This window comes from Hirundo rustica, chromosome 11 (assembly GCF_015227805.2).
Source record: "Hirundo rustica isolate bHirRus1 chromosome 11, bHirRus1.pri.v3, whole genome shotgun sequence".
Classification (NCBI taxonomy): Eukaryota; Metazoa; Chordata; class Aves; order Passeriformes; family Hirundinidae; genus Hirundo; species Hirundo rustica.
The window spans coordinates 20,970,755-20,997,748 of NC_053460.1; the positions used below are offsets into that span (position 1 = coordinate 20,970,755).

Here is a 26,994-nt window from a genome sequence, read left to right on the forward strand (position 1 = left end):
GCCATACCACTTTGTGGATTTATTTTATTAGGAACAATGTGTTCTAAAGACAGAACTGGGACTAACCACAGTCAGAGTATTATCGGATACATCAAGGGGTCTTATCCTCTGCTACCACTTGTGCATTTACATGAAGCAAGGAGAGCTGAAGCAGTGCTTAAGCTGCCTCAGGGACACTAACTCTCACTAAAGTGAGTAACAACAACAGGAAATCTTTTGCATTTTCGGCACCGCAGATTCCTCTCCCCATCTTTCAGCTAACATTCCAATCCTCACTGTGTAACACATACAGTCAGGAGAGTTTTATATGGAAACTAAAGTCTAAAGTGGGGGGAAAAAAAAAAAACCACTAAAAGAAAGAACAAAAATAATTACAGGGGAAAAGGAGAGTGACTGGATTCAGCAGCATAAAAAAAATGAGATTCTGTGCCTGGCAATGAAACTGATGGGATTTTTTACAGCATATCAATACAACAATATTCAAAATTAAGATTAAACTACATTTTAGGGCTCTCAAATGCTGTTAGTGAGGCATCCTGCTGCTTTCTGAGTTGCTGCATGCCTATCAGCAAAACTACTTTAAACAGTAGAGTCACTTGTAGAATGGAACCTTAGCTCTTCTTACAGCTAATGTTTTATTCTCTGAAACAGAAAATCATTCCATGGACTGCTTTTCATATTTTTCAGGTAATTATGTTGGCATTTCCTTGGCTCTGAAGTTGAAACATACACTCTGTTTAGGAGTCATTTCTTTGTCCACACTTTGGTCAAAACAATGGATTTTTATTAGTCAGAACTGACACTTATTTACTACTAATAAAAACGATTTCAATGTTACATTAAGCAATCTCTACTAGCAAGCACCCAGAAGATAACTACTCAAGAAAAAGCATCAATGAAAAAAAATCTCGTGGCATTGAGGTTTTTACCACACATCAATGTTGTATATACCTGACCTATCTTAACTCAAATTCACAGAATGGTTTGGGTAGGAAGAACCTTAAAGTCCATCTCATCCCACCCCTGCCATGGGTAAGAACACCTTCCACTATCCCAGTCATTCTTGGTTATTCCAAGGGCCCCTCTAACCTGGCCCTGGACATTTCCAGGGATGGGGCAGCACCCTGTGCCAGAGCCTCAGCATGCTCACAGGGGATCATTTCCTACTAATATTTCATCTAAATCTACTCTCCCTCAGCAAAGGCCATTCTCCCTTGTCGTATCATTACATGCTCTTGTGAAAAGTGACCGATTTAAGCTTGTGATTCATAAAAGAAAGGGGGTTTTTACCTAATATTTGTAATTCTAAAAGATTACATTGAATAGTCTCGATTATGTATTGAGTTCATGACTATGAGCAGTTGCTTTGCTATGTTTCTTACTACAGACTCTCGTATTTAACAAAACCCAACATTTTGAACCAAGAAAAGAAAACAAAAAAAAACCAAAACAAGTAAGGCACAAGTACCTGCCACACAACCTTCAGCTTTCCACCAGTCCAGCAAGAGGCAGTATCTTCCATAAGGAAGAACACGAAGCAGCAGTTTTAGGGAAAAAGTCATTTCACCAGTGAAAACAAAAACCAGCTCTTCCCTTCACATCGACTACAAAGCATCACTTTTGAAGTATTAGTCCTTCAAATGCTGGTTCTTACCAAAGAGGTACACAACATCTGACCTGCTGTGCCGGAATATCCAAAGACAAAGGCATCTCACACCTGAGGACACACACTGACATATGTAAGTCAGTTTGTCAAGGGTTTCCCTCCTCTGAGGGTTATTCTACAGCTGCAATTACCATTCCCTGCTTTTTTCCAGAATATATTAAGTGGGTCCTCTGAGATCACCTGGTTCGGACTGTTTCAGACACAAACCCACCATCCTTTGGCCAAAACACTCCCTGTGCCTGCCTGTGACAGTGTAAAGTCAGGGAAAGCCAATGAACCATAGCACTTGGGTCAACGGTGTGATGTAAAAGAAGAAATTTAAAACAACCCTCAACACAAATCCTCAGCGACAGCTAAATAAGGGATTTTAAGTCCACTAAGGCAACAGTGCTTTGAGGCATGATGAGGTTTTTCACATGCTACCGAGCACAATAATCAATATTCACACACAGCTACTTGCATTTTTGCCTCAAGTCTACTGTTCCAAATTATACCAGTTTAACTTTGCTCACATTAGAATTCATTTTAGAGAAAAATATTTTGCATAGACACAGCACGCAAGATGCCCTGCATTCATATTATAATTTATTCTTCAACACACTGAAGATCCGAATCAAAACACAGCACACCTTCTTAGGAACGCTCCTGATTATGAAGACTGGATCATTTACAAAGCTTTAAGTTACAAGAAAAAGGAGCATTATTATGTAGTGTAGAAAATTTCATAAACTATTCTTACCCTTGTTTTTCTAGGTCTTTCATTTTGTGTGCAGCAAAATACAATCGATGCAGTAGAGAGGAGAACTCATGCTCCAGATCAGAATATATCAAATAGCATATGCAAGGAAGACGTAATATATTGCCTTCCTGAAACCATAAGAATGTTTGGAAAGAAGCTGCCTCATCTGTCCTACAACAATTTCAGAACAAAACACAGATACAACTTTTTAGCAGAAAGCAACTGACTGAAATACGTCGTTTTCTCCTGTTTCAGAACACGACTTAAAAAACCAGTAACAACACATTACATCAGAGAAAAGCACCCACTGGCTGCAATGTAAAGCTGAAAAAAAAAGCCCATTAAAAAGTGAATTTCTTAGGAAAAAGAACAAACTACGACATTAAGTGAAATGTTGTCATTCATATAAAACCAGCAGTAGATTTCCTCATCTCTCACACTGCACAGTTAAGGGCCATGAAGGCCTTTCAAGTGAAACACAGCAGAAGATGCTGAAACACAAGAGAAAGCAGTCTAGACAGACATTTCCATCAATAATCCCCTGAAGTGCAAAGGAATAATGAATAAGAGGGTAAGGCCAGAGGAACAGTAACATGCCAACCTACAGACGTGTCCTCAGAAGGTGACTTGAGCAGAAGACCCCTCAGAAATGTGCCCAAACGCACAGCAACCACCTGGCCCCTGACCGAGTCCCTGCGATCTGACAGTGACCTGATGAGCACTGGAACATGGAAAAGGAGGGCACACTCAGAACAGCTCTCTCATCTTCTACCCCATTTTCAGCAGAAGCACAGAGCCAACCATGGTCTGTTATTCATTTGTCTGACTGTATCAGACAATCCCAGTCAAACCTCCTACAACCTAACCGTTCCAGAAACTAAGATTGGAAAAAAAACCCCTAACAAGCTCTTTTCCTGCTGCATCTTCAAAGGCAGAAATTGCACTTTACCCAAAAAACATTTCCCTAAATCTTGTGTGCCGACTACAGATTTAATCTATCGTACCAATTCATCACCGCAGAAATGTAACATTCCTATACAAAAACAAAAAAATGTATCATTAGTGGTTTTCAACAGATTTCATATCCAGAAACATCTGCAGAGCAACGGATTCACTTCACCAGTCAAGGAACTTTTCTAACCACTAAACCAAGCAACAGATTTGCTTCAAAATAGCGCAGGTCAGATGAACCGCTTTCCCACAAGGAAAAAGCTCTAAGTGCACTTGACCAGAGACTGCCAAACCTAAATTTAACATTTAAATTAGGGTTGATAACCTGGATCTGTAGAATATAATTGCCAAGAGAAAGGTGTGAACTAGCCTGTGTTAAATTCACGGCCAAATTTTATATAAAATTCGCTAGTTATCAAAGTTATTCTGTAATACCTGCCTAAAAGTTTACAGTGTTTCCTCCTCTTTGAGCCTGGAATGAGGTCAAAGTGCTGAATTCTACATCACAATCTGTTGCCCTGGAAATTATTGCAATGTTTACACAAAGAAGTTTATTATGAGCTCTGATACGATTGCTCAAAAAAATGTTTTCCTTCTCCTTCTGAAAGCAATACAAGACAGACAGATAGACTCTTCTGAGGAAGGACTTTTTCAACATTTTAATACAAAACCAAGGATATTCCCAAAAGCAGAATGTTGCTACAACATGCTCTGTTTTTCAGGGTTTGGTTCTAATAACTGGCATTTCTTTCCAGGACTCCATACAATTTTCATCAGCATGAAACAAAAAATAAGCCACAGAATTAGAACTTCACATACACTTGCATTCTTTTAGGAAACTTTATTTTTGGCTGACCGACCCAGCTCTTCTACACATAAACTTCATCAGCTTCTCTTCCAAAACAGCCAAAACAAGTCTAACACTACCAAAGCCTTAATCTTGTTTGTATCAAAAGATGTGCATCTATTGACACTGGTGGAAGGACAATTTATTTGTACTGCACTATGAGTTACGAAAGCACGCCCAGTTTGCTCTCTGAATGTAAAGAATGTCCAAGTACCCACTCACACCTCTGCTCTCCTGCCAACAACAGCAGTCTTGATTTCATCTGCACCACTCACAACTGAACTCAGTAAAACAAAATTCTCATCATTACCAAGTTTCTTCATTCTATTTTGTTTATTTAATAAATTAAAGGTTTTAGTTTTTCCTAAAGAATACGTGCATATTTAGCAGACCTAATTTTCATCATCATATTAAAGTTTTTGATTGCATCACTTGCGTGCAAGTACTCATCTCATATAGCAAAAAGGATTGATCTTATCACCTTATTATTTACATATTTGCAAGCTGCCAAAAAACCACAAATACCTAACTATGTCTTTGGTAAGAGGCTAAATAAAGTTTATTCTGCAGCCCAGAAACATGCACCAATGAAGCAGGATTCTGTAACAATGTCCTTGCAGCTTTAGTTAACACCACTTTGCACTGCCTGGCCTTAACTCCAGCTTGGACCAAGAAGTGCAAACCACTCAACACAAGCAGTATTGTGACTCTCCCCTCCCACCAAGTATCTTCTCTCCTCAGGATCTTTCCATCTTTTACAAAACACTCTAACAAATGATGAATGCCTGCATCCATTTTACCTGCACACAAACATGGTTTCTTCTGAGCGTTTGCAAATGACAAATTCATCCTACACTGAAGTTCCCCCAAAGGAGAACATACAGAACTGGAAAAATAGCATTTTTATGTACCCTCTTTCTCCTTGTATTCTTCCTCCTTCCACATAATACAATACCATCTGGTGCAAGACTTGCAAATAGCACTCTGAGAAACATTTTGAAATACTCACCAGAAAGAGGTTACGTTCCTCAAATCTTCTGGAGTCTGGCACAGAACTACATTTACCACTGTGATCCTTCCCCTGGGATTCCCCAGTCTTTTACTGCACCTGTGAGGATGCAGACACGAGAGGAGTCCTTCAAGAAGAGGAGCGTTTCTCTGTGTGTCCTTCCCAGGCACTACAGCTCTTTCTGCTTTTCAGCATTTTTGTTACACGATCATATAAAAAGAGTATCTGGCTTCTTCAGGATGAGATTGCCAGCTTCAAATATTTTTAAGGAACTTTTAAAAATATGACCTTGTACTGAGAGTCTTAGGAAAAGATCTCCAGATTTTCCTGGAATATGAGCTACAGACATTCAGGTGCTTTATCTTTCTCCAGGGAAGTTCTTGTGCTTAGACTCAAAGTGTTCCCAGGTACACAGCCAACTTCTGTAATATGTACAGAAGAGCAGGAAGTTCAACTTTCATTAAAAAATACCTAGGAACATTGCCCTGAATATCCTGGTATGAGACAAATCATGTGGACACACTTCAAAGGATCTAATTTTACCCCAAGAAATCCAGAGGACTTCACAAAACCACCCAGAAACTCACAAACATTTATGACAGTCCGATAATCCACTTGGGAAACTAAAAACACTCAGTTACTGACAGGATTGGAGATAAATTTCATTGGTAGACAACCCTTATATGAATGAATCACACTAGAGATGCATGGAGAGAAACGGAAAAAAGTTCTACCACGGTCCCTTCTTCCTGCTCTTCTCCTACCCTCTCCTCCACAACTCACTCTATACATTGCTTTAGAGTTCTGAAAATGTGTTAAAGCATTAAAAAACCAAAGTTCAATATTATTATTTCTATCAAGGGAAACAAACTTTCTCTTACATTCAGAAGCTGTTTAGGTTGAGAAGATTTCTTCTGTTCCCAGACTGCCGAGTACACAACACAGAGTCCGAGGAATTTTCTATAATTGGACAGTACCATTTAAATGTCAACTTTGAGTGCACAACTAAACAAGAGTCACACCTAAAATACCGTTATTAAACAGCCAGGTGACATGTTCCCTTACAGCATTCTAACCAGCACATAGGTAATATCAGGAAAGAATAAAAATAGAATATCTCAACATGACGAGTGACTGACAGCATGGTAAAAGAATTTTCCTGTTGAAATTTTCCAAAGAATCTGTCTTTTGCAATGCTGTTGTACAGAAATGCTTATCAGAAAATGTTAATGCCTGACAAGTACCCCACTGTATGACTCGATAAACCAAAACAGAGTCCTGTTGACCCCAAACCCCCAACCACTTGAAAAAGCAAAAAACTGTTAGGAAAGCCAGCCAGCAACAAAAGAGCACAAAGAAGGAGCAATGAAAATGTAGCTAGCCTAAACCAGAAAATACTCATCAGATATTTCAGGGAGAAAATGTAACTCAAAATGTAAGCAGGAACTGGTCACAGTTTAGGGAGGTATTGTAAAGATGTTTCCTAAGGCATTATTTTGTCTGATGTGACCCTGACAGTAGAACATGGGCAGTTACTCTACAGCAATTTTTTTTTTAAGTTTTTGGTTTGCTTTTCAGCTAATACAGCAAAAATTCTATCTACCAATGCTATCGTGTTCTCCTATGCAGGCTTTCCTTAGAAGGAAGAATATTTATTTCCTTAGTGAAAATAGTTCTTCAAAGCCAAGTCCTAGAATATCACACTTCCAACTTGAGTTGGATAAGCTGCCGTATGTTATCACCAGACTGAAGCCAATTTGCCATCGATGGAATGCAGTATCACAGCTGGGAAAATGCCTGGCGTGCTGCATAGCCTCTCAAAGATGCCTGAAAGCCTCACAAAGCCTCAGCTACTCCCACCTCAGATCCACCCAGACACTCAGAGACATCCCAGGAGTCCCCCAGCCATACCTGGAGCCCTTTGCACTCCCCTTTCCAGCCCTTTTCTGTCATTCTTCAAAGCTTAACCAGCATTTCTAAACCTTCTAGTCTGCTTTTTCTCACACACACTCACTCCTTTTCCTCTTACTCCAAAGCACTCCAGCCCGAATCCCTGGAAGTTGGTTTGCCTCATGCAAAGCTTGTGACCTTAACAGAATCACACAGATCAATCCCCAAAATTTATCTTAAGTAACCAACACACTACTTCATTAACTACATCAGGGTAAGATAAGATTGATATTCCAAGACCACAGTTCTCAAAACAATTTGTCTTATCACATAAGAGCTCTTCAAAGTGAAACACACCTCTTTACCACCAAAATTATAATTCTGAAGTTTCATTTTAAAAATCTTTTTTTTTTTTTCTCCTTGTTTTAATCACTGTTTTGACAAAATTCAAGGACTGGACTAAACCAGTTTATCCACAGAACACTACAAGACTGGAATCCTATCAGACCAAATTGGCAATTAACCGGCAAAGCAGAATTTGTGAATGGAATGTGTCCTATCCCCCACACACACCTCAAGGGCTTCTTTGACGGCTGAAAGGACAAATGTCTAAACAACTTAGTCTTGAGGTACATAAACAGCAGAAGAGAAAAAACACAAAGCCAAAGGTGCTACAAACACAACTTCAGGCTTCTTCTCAGTGAGTTTGGAACCCATCTTTAACATATTCTCCTTAATTTTCAAAATATTTTTTCATCCTACAGACCAGAATTTCAGATTTTACAGGTATCGAGACACAGGACCTTCTATGGTTTAGATCCACAGTCCCCATTAAGTTTCCCCATTTAAGCACACACAAAATGCAAACAGAATGTGGAACGCACCATGGGCCAGGAGCATGGGACTGCCTGCAGCACGTCCCTACCACTGGCTGCCCAAAGGCCCGGGAAGGTCATCCAGACACATCACCGAGCTCCAGGAGGAGCAGAGCAACTGCAACACAGATTTTTGTCAAGCGCAGCAGCGCCAGTTGCCCTCGGAGCCAGCCCCAGCACAAGGCCCTGCGATGAGGTTACCCACGGTGCTGGAAATGCCATCTTTCATGTATGACATAAACCCTTTCTGTAGCTACTAACAATACCCTGGTATTGTTTGTAACACGTAGGGCGGGGCACTGGCTAACACCCAATTCCAGTAATAATATTCTATCTACCTACAATCACAAGAAAATACTCATTCTCAGCCTTGACTGGTTCTGCAGCACAGCAGCAAGCTCCTGAGAGTCGCCCCACTGCAGAAAGTTCTGTGCAGTTATCTGTCTGCACCCATCAGACACTTCTCTAGCTCTAGAAACACCTTGAGATCACTGGGAATAAAGGAGCTCCTTTCATACAGCAGTTAGTCATATCAGCAGTGATAGCTATTTTGAGCAGCACCCATTAATCACTACTATCATTAGCAGGATTTCTGGTGTACCAGCATTCATTGTACCAAGAACAAGTCTTTTCCTATTACAGTACCACCACATAAACAAAAGCAGCAGGACAATTTCTCTTGACATAACCCTGTTTTGATTAAGGCAAGTGGCAGCACTTAAAAGTGACTGTCAGTGTCAGGTTTTAAGAAAAGCTCACTTAGGACAGAAAAATCCAATTGTTTTGCTGCAAAGAAAAACCGCTCGTCATTTGTATGCTGGGGGAGAAGGAATGTTGAAAAATAATAAGTAGTGGGAAGAAGAGGGGAATAAAGATCTCAAGCTGGAGACAGCAAACCCTCAGAAAAATAAGATGCCAGTGACCAAATCCAAGCTGATGCCCAAGGAGCAGAAGAAACCTGGACTTCACTTTTAAATATCAGTAGCATATATTTCCCTTATTACATTTGATGAGGGATTATTTACCTGTTAGCCAAATTTCAGTCTCAGAACAGACTTTCACCTATAAAAATAGTCCCCATATACATTTCTAGTTTCTTAACCACCCTGAGTAACTCCTGATGCAGAATGAGAAAGGCCAGCAGAAGCATTCCTGCCTTACACCGACTGAGGAAGCAGCACCACAAGATGCATGGAAAGCAGAGGCTCTGAGCTGCTTCCCGCCTGCTTCCCCCAAGCACCAGGAACACGTACACTGACCTGAAACACACCTCCACCACAACCATAACTTAAATACTTAGAAAGTTCTGCTGGGAAGGAAAGAACAGAAAATACAGGAAGAAAGAAAAGCCTTCTACAAGTCTTGACCTCAGAAAACTTGCCATTCTTTACAGAAGGGTCCAGCTTTATCTTCTATAGAAACATTGCCTGGTTGAAGACTCGAGGCAAGTGCAAAATCACATTGGTACCCATGATCCACAAACAGCACCTGTGCACATACCAAAATGGGCCAACACTGCTGATCGCATGAGCTGCATACCAAAACCTTCATGTGGCCAGGAGCCACACAACACATACCTCAGAGAGGTGAGGGAGGGGGAGCTTCAGCCCCCTGCGCCCACAGAAAACAAAAACAGTTCCTCAAGAGCACCACTACCTCTCTGCCGACAGCACCGGGCTGAGGAAACAAATATCCAGCAACAATAGCCTCCAAATGCACAAGCTGTAGATCTGAGATTGTCCAACAGCCGCGCCGGCCGTTACAGATGCAGGGCCATTTTCGGAGCCAAGCCTCAGCCTTGTGCCAGCTGCGGGTGCCCCCGAAGCCAGCGGATGAGCCACTCTGTAACACCAACTTTATTGCACCGAGGTACGGCCGCTCTTCACAACACCCAGACATCTGTGCCTCTATAAAAACAGTAATGACAATAGTAACGGCCAATTCATACCTGTAACAGGCTTTATAATCTCACGTAAAACAAACAAATAAGACCTTCTGACTGCTTTCAAGTTCCCCTAAGCCGACATTCACCCGACAAATACATACCTCTACCTTTTCCTCTCCACTCAAACGAATAAAACCCCTCAAGCAGGGAAAAGCAAGGGAACATTAGTAAAGTTTCAAGCTACAGCCCAAAACGCCTTACCCTCTTCTGCTGGCAGCTACCATATGCACACAACGTAAGGCACGGCAACAACAAGCGGCACTCGCAGCTCGCATCAGGTGAACAATCCGCACGCAGTCCCCGCAGCGGCCGGGGACGCTGCTGCCCGCAGGCCCCGGCCCGGGGGGCGCGGGGGGGGGCCCGGGGGCCCCGAGCCCGGCCGGGCTTTGGGCGGCGCCGTTGCCGCGCTGCCCGGGGAGCTCCGGCCGGCGCCGCCCGGGAGAGGCCGCGCGGCGGGGCCGCCCCAGCGCCGGGGGCCGGCGGGGCCGGGCCGGGCGGGCGCCCCGGGTCACCGCGGAGCAGGAAGGTGCGCAGGAATTCCCGCAGGCGCAGTCCCGGCCCCGCCGCGCTGCCCGGGCTGCCCGCACACGGGTCACGGGGGGGGGGGGCGGCCGCGGCCGCGACACCGCCCCGGGCTGCCCCCGACACCGCCCCGGGCTGCCCCCGCCGCCGCGGCCGGCCCGGCCTTGCCCCGCCGGGGCAACCGCGGCCGCGGTCCCGGCCGCCGCCGCCTCGCCTCCCCCCGGCCCCGGCTCCCCCCGCCGGCCCCGGCCGCCGCCGGCGCCTCCCGAACGGCCCGGGGGCTGCCCCGGGCGCCGCCGCCCTCCGCGCCGCGTCCCCCCGGTGCCGCGGGCGCTGCCAGCCCGGCGCCCGCACGGCCGGGCCCGCGGGGCGCGGACGGGGCCGGGCCGGGCCGGGCCGCGGGGCTCGGCGGGGTCGGCGCGGCGCTCACTCACCTGCCCGCGACAGCCGCGGGCCCCGCGCCGAGCGCTCCGGAAACGGCGGCGGCTCCGCCGGGGCCGGGGAGGGGCCGGCGAGGGGCGGGCGGAGCCGCGAGTGACAGCGGGAAGGGGCGGTGGGAGCGGCGGGCGGCGCCGCCGCGGGCCGCGGAGCCGGGGAGCGGGGGGGACCCGGAGGGACCGGGGGGGACAGGGCGGGACCGGGGGCACGGAGCGGCCGCAGCAGGGGGAACGGAGCGCCCGGACCGGCCCCGGGTGCCGGCAGAGAGCCTGAGGGGAGGCCTGGCGGCACAAAAAGGGAGAAGGGGGTGAATTAATCAGTGAATATTTTAAATTGCGAGGGTTCTCACTCCGTTGTTTTGGGGTCAGATGCATGTCCCGATTCAGGAGAGCTGTTCGAGATGGAGATCGCCGGCGGCACCTGCAAAGTTCTGTATTCCTTTTCTGTCCAAAGTCACTCGCTGAACAAACCGCGGGATTCAACACTGGCGTTCAATGCATTTATTTGGGAATTAAGTAAAACGCACAAACATCATCTCAAACTGATCCCTTTGACATATTTATCACGATGCTACCGGCTTTAGAAATTCTTCAGAAATGGTCTAGAAATTCTTCAGGCCTGGTCTAGGATATGAGTTTAAACGGGTTTCGTATTATTTCTCAGGCTTAATGCCGGTTTTTACAGAAAAGTTTGCTTTACAAAATTATATACTTTCAAATCCTATTTCCTCAGAAAGAGTCTCTGTTAATCCTGTCTTCCTTAGTAAAAAGTGATTGCTTTTTATTTCTGTGACTTATTTAGAATCTTACTTTCTAAATGGAACAAGCACTTAATAATGTACAGAAATGTCTAGTAAAGTTAGAAAATAAGGTAATGTGTAGTTGTATGAGAGTAGTTAAAAGTTGTTGAAATACATGTAAGCAAAAATTTTGCCTACAGAGCTCAGCATCCAATCATCTGGCTCTAATTCCCCCCCCAAAAAAACCCCAAACCCACACACTTGGATATGATACTCATTAAGTGAAAATAACAGTAATTTCAGTGCTGCTAATCAGAAAACTCTGTGGGAAGAAGTGAAATTGTCAATTTATTGGACACCTTCTAGCCACAAGCTAGAAATAGTCCACAAGTAGCGTCTGCGGGGAGCTGCCTAGGAGCAATCTGTGGCTTTGTTTCCTTCTCCAGAACAGATGGTTGCTGGCAGACCGGGCTTCTCATCAGTGCCTTCCCTCTGAACTCTTCTGATTCTTGCATGTCTACTAAGCATGTCTCTTCCTAGTAAATTTAGTCCTCAAATTAAGAGATACCTGGGAAATACTTGGAAAGACACAAGGGAACAGAAGGCTGTCATATCGTTGGCTCCTTCAAGAGAGAGAGAGGTGTGGGGTATTCTTTGTAGTGGAGGAGTACAATAGAGGGCTGGAGATGGTAATTTTTTACCTTTTTTTTGCTGCTTTTAACTAAATGGTTGGTGAAACATTGATTTAAAAAAAAGATAAAAAGGCTGATGAGGTTTCAACAAGGTTTTGTTTGGAGGAAGGTATAGCTATGAAATGGAAAAACTGAACCAAATACATGGAGTGTAAAGGAAGTCAAAAGACGCTGAAGAGAAAGGGAAAGGGGGAAAAAAAATACTGGGATGAATTTTCCTTCCTTCCAGGACAGCTATTGAGGCAAGACCTAAAAGTAATCTAAAAAAACCCCGCAAACGCCTCCTGTTTTTTTGATTTAGTGTTGTTTTGTTTTCGGGTTTTGCCCAGGAATGAAGAGGGAGGTATTAACATACACAAAGAGCCATGTATTTTTAGGGGTGCTATCCTGGCGGTGGGGAGCAGGGTGGCCCATGAGCAGCAGCTCTCGTGCAGCTCGAGCGTTGGTGCGGTGCTGCGGCTGTGTCAGTCTGAGCAGCGCCGGGCTGCAGGACACAAACCCCAGGAGCTGCCGAGGCAAACTCTGCGCTCTCACTTGGGTGTGCTGCTGTCCTCCCAGGCCTGGCCCTGAACCAGCCTGGGCTCTGCTGAGCTCTTGTTGCCTGTTCTGCTCTCCAGGCCCCTGCAGTGCCTGGCCATCTGAGGAGCGTGGTGCTGCTTCCAGGACACAGCCCCTCCTGTCCTGGCAGCAGCTGGCAAGGGCTGCTGCAGGAGCTGACGGCCACCAGCACAACTCTTTTAGCCCTACCCTGTTTTACCCACATGCGGTTTTACCAGGACATCCCAAAACTAGGCGAGCTATGTTGACTAAAGTGCGCTGTATTCACAGCAGAAATCTGTTCTACAGACTGAGTCTTACAGTTCAATACACCAACGTGTTCTTTCACGCTATCTGGAGGTATGCAAATATGCTCCTATTTTGTCATCCTGCTGATTTAATTGTATTCAGTGGAGTGTGCAGAAATTGGTTCTGTCAACACTAACAGCGGAGTTACGCACAATAGTCACATTTTTTTATTTTGACCCCCTGGATTTGTTTACATATTGTTAGAGGGGTTTTGTTTGTTTGTTTGTTTTTACAGGGCTGTATAACAACTTCTAGTGCACGGCTATTTCTAATAATCAGAAATTTCATTTGAAATTTACAGGAAATTAATTTTATAGATTGAGAGAATAAAGGTACAAAGAACTTGTAAGAATCGTAGCCTTAAAGTTAATATGTCTTAGCAGATGGCAGGAATTTAGACAGACTGTGAAATAAATGGGAAGTTCACACTTCCTGATATAAACAAGGCATGAAAACATGCAACTCAACAGAGTGTATAATAACCAATGCAGAATAAAGAGGAAACTCTCAAGGGCTAGAAAATATGTGGTGCGGGTATCTATTATGACATTGTACATTAAAATTATTTTTCTGAGGTCTTACAATGCAATATTTATACTGAGTAGTCTATTTTTTTGACTTTGTGGATTCTGTTTTGAAAGATGGCAGTATGCTTAACTATTTAGTAAAGTCCTATGTAGATCAGCATAGAATAGATTTATTCAGTTATGTTGATGTTTTCTCCATTGATGTTACATATATGCGAAAAGTGCTTTCCAAGACCTCCCTTGAATAGGAAGGGAAGGAAATCGGTGCGCAGTTTAAACAAAAAAATGTAACAATGTTGTTTAAAAGAGGAGGAAAGCAGCTTTGAAATGTATTATGAGTGCGACTCAATGTCGTGGGCTGTAGGAGGAAGGAATCATTATCTTGGGGAAAAAGCAGCCCTGGCACAATAGCCATGTGCAGATGTTCATAAGGATATGCCTATCAGCAAGGTGTGGGATAAGATTAGGGGGATGAACGTTAGTAATATAATCCTTAAAGAGGGTGTTAAAGGAAAAACCTAACTCACAAGAGGTTGTTTCTGTTAACCAGATGGAGATACGTTTAGGAAAAGGAAATGTGGGGAAAACCACGGTGATTTTGGAAAACAGACTTGACCGCTAATGTCCTATTGTATCAGCAGTGATTTTCCCTTTGTGGTTAGTAATTACTGTGGATGCTGCAGTGAGAGCGTGCTGAGGTGCAGGATGAACAGCAGCAGTGTTGCCCTGGTGTTTGGGCTGTGTGTGCAGGTGGAGCTGAGCAGCAGTGAGCTCGCAGCTCTGGCTGGGGCTGTGTTGTACAATCTGTATGATGTGTCACAGCCCTCGTGGCCACAGCCTGACCCACTCCTGCTGCCTGGATGTTTCACAATGCAGCCATACATGTGGGCAAATCGGGCTTCTAAAAATACATTTCACAAATCATCCATTCCAGCTGTCAGGGTGAGAGCAGTCCTTTTGTCCTGCAGCCCTGGACAACGAAAATCCCATTTCAGACAAATGAAATTAGTTCTTTGCTGCCCGCCAGGAAAGCTGCTGACCTGTGCTTTATGCCCACCATTGTGCCCAACCTGAGGCTTAGCACACGAGCTGGCCTCTTGCCCCGAGGCTCTGTAAACAGCACCAAGTGGCAAAAGCAGGCGTGGGCAGAGCCCCGGTGCCCTCTGGAGCAGTTTCTGCCTGGTTCCTCCTCAGTGCCAGTCCCACTCTGGAAAGACTAAACACAGCTGGCTATAAATGGCCACCTAAAAATAAAAATAGAGACAAACACCTTTTTCTTGTCAGACAAATCAAAGATCCAAGTCACCTTAAAAAATGCTAGGCTGCGAGCCATACTGGTTGTAGGGAAAATAAATAAATGTGCAAAATATATAAACCTCTTAAAAACCTGCATGGATCTTATAAACCTGCATGGAGTAGTCCAGTTTTGATCAAACTGGACGGAGGCCACTGACTTCAACTGACACTGGATGTGTCCCATGACCTTCTGGTTTATATATTTAGACTCTCCATACTAATCTTCTCTTCTACAGGTCTGATGTCAGCACCATTATTATAAGCAGAACTTGTCACTTGATTGATAGCAAACAACTTTTCCAAAAAGTAGCCAAGGAGTAAGAGTGTTTTGACAGAGTAACATATGATCATGTCTGCCTGCAGTCCATTTTTGTTTACAGGCAGTGGAAGAATTTCAGATATTTATAAGGTCAGTGTCCCTAGTCCAGAGAAGAAGAAGATGTGTTTTGTTTAAAATTGTTGTTCTGCTTAAAAAATTGACTTCCAGTTGGGCTTAAATGAAAGAAAAGGTTCTGATGTAAATCCTTTGCCTGTTGCAGCCTGGAATGAGCTGCTCCCTTTGCACACACAAAGGGTCACTGGCATGCTATATTTTTGCTTTAGGAAGTCAAATACTTAAACATATGCATAATTCTTTTTGATTGTCTGGTGATTCAGATGTCTGGGATCTCATTTTGCTTGGTTTTTTTTGAAAACTCACAAAAAGGAATCAGCTTGCAAAACCACAAGAATGTACTTCTCAGCCAGCTGTGGTAAAATAGTTTGCATGGCCATCTTGATACTGGAGAAATCTTTATATTTAAAAGAAATCACTCTAATAAGTAACAAATGAACATGCATTCATTATTAATAAGGCATTAGCAGTTGCCTCAGTACCATTCAAAGTATGCTGCAAACACAGAAGGGTTGAGAGAATATCTGTGAGACAAAAGGGCTGTTGACATTCATTCATACTAGAACTTAGAATATCATTTTAAAACAGATATGCTGCAAATGTGGGAAGCAGAACTAGACTGATTTTTTTTCTACCTAATTTGGCATTAAAATATATAGCATGGTAAGATTTGACAAAAAGTAAAATGTAAATCCATGTAACTGACCCCACTTATTAATAGGTATTAAGGACTTTAATACTATAGAGTCTAAATACTATTTATGAAGAAGTGAAACAAAATTTAGAATTAATTCTATATTTATATTTATAACATTTATAAACAGGTATAAATAGTGTCCATTCTACTAAATGTTAGAAATTAGAGGCTACCTACCAAATGATGTTGTGTTTGTTTGACCTTGTTCAACTGATTCCATTAAAGTGTTGCGTGTGTTTCAGATAACTAAATTTGACTATTTTAGTAAGTGTCTTATATTGGATATAAAATTGTTATTTTAACAGTCTATACTAAACATTTTACCATATGAATGGTAAATTTTATCTAACTTATGTTAATATAAATACACAAAAATAATACATGTTTATAAATACATATAAATATTTAAAGTGGTCTAGAAAGAATCCTAAATGGTAGTTTTAAATCACTTCCATGTGGTAATTCCTGCAACATGGGATTGTTGCAGAGGGACTGGATAGGGGCCCAAATGCTATTGCGTTGATTTAGTTTTTGTCAGGGCACTGTAACAAAGGCAACTAAATTTCAGCTGCCTTAGTGGTACTGTTATTACCTTTTGCCTATACAGATTTTTATTGTGGAATACTGCCAAATAAGGCGTAATTTTGTAACTGAGAACATGGAATTATGAAAGTAGCTTGAACAGAAAGATAACAGGGAAACATATAAGTTAATATTTCACGGGTGAAACTTTGCTGAATTACTTGATAACACAGAGAAAAGGGTAGCAGATTCTTCATTAATTACTGAAACGCTCAGTGTTTCGCTGTGGATCATAGATCCATCCAGGCCTGAGATTGGGATGTAAGTAACCTCCTTACCGGAGGGCAGGAATCCCCTCACAGGAGCAGCCTGTGAGACCGACAGCGCTCCGCTCCCTAAGCACCCCGGTGCGCCCGCCATGCAGAGCCTCTTTGGGCTGTCCTGTGCGCCCCAGGCCAGGTCTCCTGGTGACATCAGGAAATGGGAGATGCCCATGAGCTTGTCTGGCCGTGACGAAGCTTTGGCCACCTGTCTGTCCTGTGCTTGAGAGGATATTCAGGATGTTGACAGAGAAGAGTGGGACTTATCTGCTAAAACTTGGCAACCCAGGCTGGTCTGTTTTCCACAGGAGGGTGCAGGCCTCAGAGCTTGATTTGGCTGAGGACCATTTTCCTCTGGCTCCAACAGGAAAAGCAGCATAGGTGACCTCAGTGGCTGGTTTCAGGTTCCCGATGTGTTTAGTCAGCTTCCAATGCCTTCAAACTTTCTGAGCAGCCGCTGCCAAGAGTGTAGTGGTTTGTGTCGTCGGCCTCCTGCGGGGCCAGGCTCTCCCCTGCACATCTGATACCAGGTTTGAGCAACTTGCTCCCCTCATCACTAGACTAAAGTCAATGATACGGTACCCAGTAATTTTTTTGTTTATTTGCTTGCTCTTTAAGCTTTCTCAGCAGAAATGGTACCCAACTGGCTGTGCTAATAGGTGCAGGTATCCTGCACTGCTGGACACATGCCAGGGATGCAGAAGCAGATCTCACAGGGGTTATGGTTCATTCTGCTATTGTCTTTTTCACAGCCCAGAAATTCCACAGTTGATAATTAAGGGCTACCAGAAGTTATTTTTTTGGCATCTCACAAAACTGAGATCCTTCAGCTGCATCAGGCAGAGAGATGCCCTTGATGTCTGAGTGACTGCTTTATGGTGCTCTCTGCATCCCCTGTCTCAATTTCTGTGCCCTCCTTGTTCCAAGAGCCACATACAAACCTCTCTGTTGTTGTTGGGCTCCAAAGGTCACGATTCATCTCTCAATATCAATTATGTGTAGCTTTGTTGAAATTGATAATTCTGTTTCCCAGCTCTTTTGCATGACATCTAATCAATTGCAGTATTGTAAAAGGAGGCAGAATAAGCTCCTAAGTCTGTATCAGACTATCAGATCACAGTTGTGCCTGGTGTGAGAGGCAGGAAGTAAGCCATCAGTCCCACCAGAACTGCACACATGAATTATGCAGCTCTTGTGTGAGGTGTCACGTCTGTGAGCACGGGCGACCATGCGACAACAGCTCTGTGGTAGCAACTGACAGCCGAGGGGAGGAGGATCTTCCTTTGTGTGTGCACTGCTAAATAATTCGAAGACGAGATAAACAGTACCTATAGATGCATCTTTTTTTCATTTCACAGAAATGAGTCAAGATACTCCAAGTCAAATGTGTTTATTTCAGATCATTTTACTCACCCATCAAGCCACCAGTTACTAAAAGATAAGGGAGATAAGACAAAGTGATCATAGGCCATACAAATTCTATACATCAGTTGTTTTCTGTTGTTGAGTTTTGCACATGTTAGTTTTCCTTTTGGAATTCCAAAAGTAAGGAAATTATATGATATAATTCTTGCAAAGTTAAGCTTTGATAGTGGCATTGAGCACCCACACACTGTATTCACATCTCAAGGACCGTTGTAATTCCAGGGGCTGGAAGGTGAGAGGGTGATATGGAATAAGATATGGGGTAATCTCTTCTTCCTTTCTAATGGGAAAATATTTCAGCCATGGTGATGTAGTTGACAAACATTTGGTTCAGCATAAAAGAAAAATAAGAAGAGATTGCATAGTCGTATAGGAAATAAAGAACCTAATCGATAAGTAGTCACAAAAGCAGTGAAAAACTCCTATAGTGTTCTTAAATTAAAATGTAGAACATGCACATGTATCCCCCAATCTGCTCAATATAGTTTCTAGAGAATAATTAATCTGCAGAATTGTTGGGTTAACATGATTGGCTATTTCCTGGAATAGTTGCCCACAAACATGAGCTTGACCCCTGTGTTAAACTAGTGAACTCTTGCCTGTGTATGGAGGGTGATCCCAGGGACAGAAAAGTTGGATTTGGGTATTAGATATGTGTCCCCAACGGGAGTTGTGGTTTTCTCCTCATCTGGTTTAAAAACCCACTGACAGTCTTCAGTTGCTAATTTAGGCCTTTCTGATTGCAAGTTCCAGGCAACTTCATGTTTTGCTTCCTCTTATAATTCTAGGAATGGTGGTTTCCTGAGAAAAACTCACAAGACTTTGGAACTCTCTCATGGTTTCTGTGCATGCAGAACTGGCAAACCAGCACCGAACATAATAAGAATGAAGTTCAACCTGTAGTGGTTTTACACCCTATGTTTTCAAGAGTCTGCAATAATTTTTTCTGAAAACATATGAACAAAAATCCTTGTAAAGCTCTTTTCTCCGGCTGTACAATGGTATACATGTAATCTGGGGATTTTCAGCCATAACTATAGTAGCACTAGCAGAAGCCCTTTAGCTTCAGTCATGTTTTTTCTTAATGATTTTAAAAATCATGGTACTGGTCTTACAGTGAGATCCATTTGCACACAGATCTCCTTGAAGGCCCAGGACCTGCAGTTAATACGATTCCATTCTGTATCTAATCACACTCCCATTTTATATAAAATGAAGGTGGGAGGTTGCACTAAGGTCAGCAATTTATTTATTAATAATAATATTTGTAAATATCCTCAAAATACAATTCAATAGGAATTTGTAGACCTCAAAAATGCAAAGATCTGGAGAGTTTGTCCCGTTAAAAATTGGATGGTATCATGAACGATGAGGTGTGAAGTTGTATCTGTAATTTAAGAACCTGCAGTTATTTGCAGCGTAGTAATTCTTGCCCCCTGTATGACCATACCTTTTAAATTCAAGTGCCTTATAATACAGACAAGCAAAATCAAACAGGCAGATAGTTCAAACAGAATCTGTAGAAAGGACAGCAGTAACATGTAGATCTTTTTGAAAAGATTCAATCTATAGAACTGGGATTTTAAAGAGAGAGACTGGCAACAGAATCAAGCTCATCTGATATGCCGAAGAAAAAAAGTCAACCTGAGGGTAGCATATTCTAGAACAAAATCTGCATTTCCAGAGAACATCCTTGAACTGAAACAAGCTGCAAGATGGGCTCACTTCTTAAAATATTAATAGTAAACTTGGGTGAGACATTCTTGTTACGCTTTCACTGATGCAAATTCATTAAATTGCAATGATAATAAATCTTGAGAGATTAAGTTTGCAACAGAATATCAGATGGTTGTTTCTGGGTTTTCTAAGACCCTGAGATTTGTTTGGCATGCAGCTGAACCATCATTTATCTTTGCTGACAGCCCGGTTTTCATTCCCAAGCTTTGTGCTGCTGTGCACCAAATGACACTGTCCAGTTGGGGGTATTTTTAGTCTGCTTTGTAGCAGATGCAGGCCGGCACATCCCTGTCTACTCCAGTGATGTGGGTCACATTCCCAGCAGGAGCCCCACCAAGAGAGGAGGAAGGAAACCACTTGCAGAAATGGGAGTGATGCAAAGCCCAAGCCTCAGAGCTCAGCTTTAGTGGGTCAGCTGCCAAGAACTGCAGTGAGTAGTGCTTTAAAGCTGTCTGTGCTTCCCTTCAGGGACTCGACTTGCAATTGAAATATCACACATGGGGAATTTGCCAGAGCTTTGAATTAATATGCACGTGACCAAAACAGTTAAAGTCACCTCCTGTTTGGTGCTGTGAATTCTTCATGCTCAGATGTGTATTCTATTCACTGCAGCAGTGAGAGATGTGTAGAGAAGTGAGTGTAGAATAAGGAATATATTCCTAGAGTTTAGTTGTGCTGCTTTTTAAGTGTGCAGCCATCTTTGTGTTATATTTAACTGGGCAGATCGGGCCCTAATGACTGCAAAAAAGTATTTTTCTAGAAACCAAAGTAACTCATGTGTCTGTATTAAAGCATTTCCATTGTGAAAAATACCTCTACTCTGGAAAGATGTAGCATTTAATCTCAATAGCATGTTATAAGGCCTTTACACTCTATTGTATAGTATATATGCAAAATCAGTACAATGTAATATGTATATAACTATGCAAAATTATAATGATTAATATTTAATTAATGTGAATGCAGCAAATAATATTTTTTTGAAATATACGTCAGTTCCTATAACTATTACTTTTTGAAAAAAGTAATAGTTATAGGAACTGACGTAATTCACTTAACAACAGAATGAATTCCCCATTGTTTTGAGCAGAACGCCATTTCCCCTGCTGATGGAGTCACCTTATGAGAACAAGACCAGGACAGCTGGATCACAGACCTGCAAACCAGGCTTGGGCAAGGTGAACTTGTGCTTTTACTGTGAATGTAGGCTAAAAGTACATGCATTTTAAAAACTTTGCTATCCTTCTACGTGAAAAAAGGGTCTGCTTGCTTTCTTTTCGGACAAGTCCTTATGCTGGCTTGTCTCATTCTTGTGTCAACAGTTAGGACTGAATAAGCTCCCTGGCTGTGGCATCAGGGGCAGAATTATTGCTTGTACTTCCTGAATTTATCTTCGTTTTCATATTGAAGTCAGCAATAGTATCTTTTAATATTAAATGCACCAGGCTGATGACTAGTAAATTGAAACTGTAAACAAAATGTGATACAAAAATCAGAAGAGTCGCCATTGCTTTTCTTCCAAACACTTGAAATAAGCGTAAAAAAATCTCATTTCAGCTTCATTGCTTGTAAAGGGGAGGCAACACTGTGTTGGAGGAGATGAAGTTTCAGTGTCGTGTCTAAAACACTCAGAAGGAGTTCACCTGTCAGCACGGGTTACAGCACGCAGGGCCAGCGCACGGTGCCCGGAGCTGCCAGGAGCTGCCCTGGCACGGGCTGGGCTCTCACAAAGCCTTGGGAAGGGCATTCCCAGCACGCTGCCAGCCTGGGCACTGCCCTGGCACCGTGCCCTCTGCGCGGCGATGCCACCTGGGTAACAACGGGGGCTCATTTTGCCAGGGGTTTGGGGAAAAGGGAAAGCATGGAGCAGTCTGGCTCGGTGACACCGGCCATCGGGGTCTGCAGCCGGGTTCCTCCACTAAGGTCTGTGCCACAGCTGCTGATTGACCCTGAAATTTCAGCCTCCAGCCATATACACATATCTGAAGGGATTTTGGCTACCCCAAGAAGTGCTCTTGACCACCATTAAAAACTCCTCCTGCTGTAGCGGTGTTACCGAAAATTCGAGGTTGTGTGCTTATTGTTCAAAAGGATACCCTTACTTTCTGATATAATGGTAAATTATAAATTCATTTCCTACACAATGGTGAAAATGCATTGCGTAAAGAGGAATTGTACCCAAAATGAAGGTATTCCTGGGCTACCAAACCAGATTTATATCTGGAAGCCCGTAATTGTTTCATATAAGAAAAAATAGCAGTCTTTGTTAGAAAAAAAAAAAAGACATTTTAGAAACTCTATTACTTGATAGCCTTAGCAAAATAGTTAACTTAAGAGATTTTTTTCTGTGCTGATAGAAGGGATTTATTGACATAACTTGTAAACTCAGGAAAAGCATCTCCTAAAATAACTCTTCCAACTTTCTCAAGTGTAGGATTTGAGTGCTGGGTTTGGCTTCCGTGGTCATATGAACAGTGGTACCTGAGCTCCTCTCCAAGGAAATACAGGGTTTAACTACACATGCATCTTAGCAGAGACGAGACCTAAATGTGGCAAAAAGGAAATTGCTCTCGTCTTACAGAGCTTGATTAAAGCTTTAGGCGTAGAGCTTTTTAAATGACAAATGTTCAATGAAATAATATTATGTCTTTATACTCCAGAGCACTATTAATCTGAGGTTCTAGGACTTTGAGAAATCTTAATTAACTCACTATCATTCCTATGAATGTTACTATTACATTCATTTTGTGGGCTGATAACCAAAGCATAGAATTATTATGTTTTTCAGAAAGAATGAGGTTGGGGTTCTCCTCTGTGTACAGAGATCATGCAGTAGTGAACTCCATGGATCTTCAATCAGGTTAGCCCAAAAGGAACAACAACAGTTTTGGGAGAGACTGAACAACTTCAGCAGTACCCAAAGCAGGATGTTTCTGCAGCCTGAAGCTTTGTGTTGGGTATTTGGGAGGCCAGATTTAATAGTTAAGGAGCTAGGCAGTGTTCATAAGGCTTTGAAGAAGTTACATACTCTAGGAAAGAACAGAGTCACTTTTGGCTGTTCTACAGAACTGTAAAGGTTTGCATCACTTTAATTTTTTTTTCCAGGAAGCTTCCTGCTCTTGTAACTTAGGGTAAATAATGTGGGAATTAGGAAGCCACTGTTTGATCCACTGAATTGCATCTCAGGCTTGCTGCAATCTCTTTTTGGTTCAGTATAAAGAAAGAATATGATGACTGCAAAATACAACTCACCACAGAGAAGTTGTGCAGTGTGGGTACAGAATAGTTCACCTTGTGCACACAGAGCCTCATGATTTGTTTCCAATGGAAGCCACCAGCAGATGATTTGGGGGAAGATGAGAAGACCCACAGGTAATGAAAAATCTGCTGTATGCATTAGATCTCAGTCTTAAATCTATTTGTATGGTAAAAACATGAAGCATGACATTTCCATATACTTCCCACAAGATTTTAGTCAAAGAAATCATTGCTTTCCAGTCCCACTGCTAACAATTTAGCCACTCTTTTGAATCTTGTGAACTCTTGGTTTAAATGATTTTCTTAAGAATTACGTTTTGTAATATAATTCCACGTTTATATTACTATTGTTATTTTTGCATTTCACAACATATTTTCCCTTGTTTCCTGTTACAAGAAAGCAAGAACTGAGGTTCAAGATCTACCTTTTCTGTAATACACTGCAATTTTTTTTTTTAAGGCCTTTCATGCCTTATTCATTTGTAGAGTAAAAACCAAACATCTTTCAGTTCACCTTTTCCCTTGCACAGGGTCATTTTTCTCATCCTTTTATTAATTTCACCTAACCCCGAGGTATCCTTTTTTGAGAACTTTGCAACTCATGTCATTACACTTCCTTCCATATGAAAATACTGATTTAGCTAACATTTTTCAACTTCTTAATTATCATTTTTATGCACACCAACATTTTTTTGCTTGTTTTTCCACAGCTGAACAGGACCTCTGTCTACTCTCTGAGTTGGGACCCTTTCTAAGAATGAATCATACAAGTAACTCCTCTTTTCTTCCATAGCTCAACACTTTGTACTTATCAAATTTGAGTTTTGTGTGCCATCAGCCTGCCCAGGGGATGCTGCCCAACTGAGTCTTCTGAAATTCTTTCTAGGCCTCTCTAACCCTCACATAAATAACCTGTAATCTACTGATTTTGCCGCTCTCTTGTCAAATTTTTTTTTTCCAGATCAGTGATAAATATACTAAATCACAGAGAACCATTATTTTATTTAGTGCAATTGCTAGTATAATTCCAACATTAAAAAGCTCTAGTTTGACAATTTTGTGTCTCTCTGAAAGTTAGCCTGTTTTCTGCCTGTGTTTTAAACTTTAGTAGCCACTACCTTTTTTCGAATAGCAAGTATTTAAAACATGGTGGTTTAAAGCTCACTTCAACTCTGGCTCCCTTTTCCAGAGATGAAAGCTATCTGTAATAAAGAGAAACGGATAGAAAATGCCTCTGTTACACAAAACTGGATATTTTTCCCACAATAGTAGAATTTATGTTCATAGCCTGCCTGTATTATAGGGGATTTGGCCCACGTAATTATTTCTTTAAAGGAGAAAGATTTTTGAACAGTCTTGGGAATCTGAAGAGGTCCCAGCTGACTGGCAGCTGGTGAAGTTTGTCCCAGTTTTCAAGTAGGCTAAGAAGGACCCTAGTCTGACATAGGCATGTCAGTGTCCCTTTGGTGCCTGGTAAAATCACGGAGAAGATTATTCTGGGAGGTGTTGAGGGTCTCCAGGACCACACAGCCATCAGCCACAGCCAGCAGGGCTTCAGGAGGGAAAGTCCTGCTCGTGCCCCCGATCTCCTGCAGCAGGGTCACCGCCCCGGCTGAGCAAGGGAGGGAGCTGACGGAATCCTCTTGGACTTCAGCAAGGTTTTGATACCGTCCCTCCCAGGATCCTTCCGGACAAAACACCCGGCGTTCAGCCGGATAAACACATCGTGGGACGGGTGAGCAGCTGGCTCAGGGTCAGCACAAAGGGTGACAGTGACCGGGGTGACATCAGACTGGGGCCTGGCACCAGTGGGGCTCTGCAGGGCTCCATCCTCAGCCCTGTGCTTCCAACACCTTCATGAGGGATTTGGGCCAGGGCTCAAAGGAGCACTGAGGAGGTTTGCTGCTGACTCTGAATTAGGAGCTGTGGCTCCTTTGAGGGCAGAGGCCCTGCAGAGAGACCCAGCCCAGTGAGAGATGGACCATCCCCAGGCACGTGAAGTTTAACGCAGCAGGTGCTGGGCTCTGCCCCTGGCCCAGGGCACCCCTGGCTGTGTGCATGGGCTGGGGAAGGAGAGGCTGGAGAGCAGCTGCAGGAAGGGGCCCGGGGGTCCTGCTCAGTGGCCACTTGGAGCTGAGCCAGCAGTGCCCTGGCGGCCAGGAGGGACATCCCTGTCCTGGGGCACCGGGCCCAGCGCTGCCAGCCCAGGAAGGGATTGTTCTGCTCTGCTCCGGGCTGGGGCGGCCTCACCTCGAGTGCTGGGGGCAGTTTGGGGCACCGCAGCATAAAAAAGACACGAAGCCATTGGAGAGTGCCCAGAGGAGGCCACGAGGATGGGGAAGGGTCTGGAGGGGAAGCTCTCAATGAGGTGTGTTCAGCCTGGAGGAGAGGAGACTGAGGTCAGACCTCACTGAGCTCTTCAACATCATCACAAAGGGGCAGCTCTGATCTCTTCACTCTCCTGACCAGGGACAGGAGCCCAGGGAACGGCTGGAGCTGGGCCGGGGGAGGTTTAGGCTGCATCTCAGGAAAAAGTTCTTCCCTGAGAGGATGCTGGGCACTGCCCAGGCTCCCCAGGGAATGGGCTCAGCCCCGAGGCTGCCAGAGCTCCAGGAGTGTTTGGACTGTGCTGCCAGGGATGCGCAGGATGGGATTGTTGGGGTGTCTGTGCAGGGCCAGGAGTTGGACTGGATGGTTCTGATGGGTCTCTCCCAACTCAGCACAGTCTCTGATTCCATGGTTCTATGATAAGATAATGTTGAGGGTTAAGTTTCCTGTAGAATTCCACCCCCCCCCCCCCCCCCCCACAAGTTGCTAGGAGACTAAATACTGATAGTTAGAGAATGCTTAACCTGGACAAAGGAAGTTGATCACTTAGTTTTGGGGGAGGGAGAAAGCTCCGGGGAGAGCTGAGGGTGGGGGGGCTCGTTGCTCTCTGTTTTCCGGGGAGCACGGATCGGGCGACTGCTGGCTGCCTGGAGTCCACGGTTAACGGAGGAGTCTGGTCCTGGGAATTCTACCATCTGTTGGAGTATCCAGGGATTCGGAGTTTTCTTCGCTGTCCTGCTGGATTTTGGGTGAGCCCGGGTCCCGCCGCTGCGGCTTCTCCGGCACTGCCACCTCTGCCTGCCAGGACACCCCATGCCTGCGGAGGACAGTCCACTGCGCCCGGCTTCCAGCCATCAGCGCCGGAGCTTCCACCGTTTGCCCTCGGGGTTCTTGGTTCTGTTCTACTATTGTTATAATTGCTGTTGGTTTATGTCTGTCCTGTTATATTTACTAGTAAAGGACTGTTATTCCTTTTCCCCATAGCTCTGACTGAAAAGTGTTTTTTTAATCTTCCAAATTATAATAACATGGAGGGAAGGATTTGAATTCCTCATTTCCTAGAGAGGCCTGCCTCTCCATAGCAGACACCTGTCTTTTCAAACCAAGACAGATGCCTCAGCAGCCCCCAAGCCCCTCGCAGGGCTCGTTCTCCTCCCACCAGTGGGATCGGGCACAGAATGGGGAGGGGAAAAGTGAGAAAACTCCTGTGTTGAGATGAAGACATTTTAATAGGGAAAGCAAAAGCAGTGCACACAAGCAAAGCAAAACAAGGAATTAATTCCCCTGGGCAGGCAGGTGTTCAGCACCTCCAGGAGAGCAGGGCCACATCC

The 26,994-nt window shown here is 43.7% G+C and overlaps 1 protein-coding gene and 1 long non-coding RNA gene across 5 annotated transcripts in view; one reads left to right on the top strand and one right to left on the bottom strand.

Annotated features, from left to right (window-relative positions):
* GARRE1 (granule associated Rac and RHOG effector 1) overlaps positions 1 to 10,949 on the bottom strand; it is a 63,878-nt gene extending 52,929 nt beyond the window's left edge. For 2 of the 4 annotated variants that reach the window (XM_040074931.2, XM_040074930.2), the window contains exons 1-3: positions 10,879 to 10,900; positions 6,094 to 6,172; positions 5,213 to 5,311 (exon numbers count right to left, since the gene is read on the bottom strand). The gene's annotated coding sequence lies outside the window, so the exon portion shown is untranslated. Of the gene's footprint in view, positions 1 to 5,212; positions 5,312 to 6,093; positions 6,173 to 10,123; positions 10,201 to 10,878 lie in introns of those variants that run through there. The other 2 variants (XM_040074932.1, XM_040074934.1) reach the window with 2 other exon arrangements.
* A 10,240-nt stretch (positions 10,950 to 21,189) lies between these two features.
* LOC120757548 (uncharacterized) lies at positions 21,190 to 24,297 on the top strand. Its single transcript, XR_005702579.2, has 3 exons — positions 21,190 to 21,255; positions 23,382 to 23,449; positions 24,046 to 24,297. It is a non-coding gene; the product is annotated as an uncharacterized LOC120757548 (long non-coding RNA).
* The last annotated feature ends 2,697 nt before the right edge of the window (positions 24,298 to 26,994 follow it).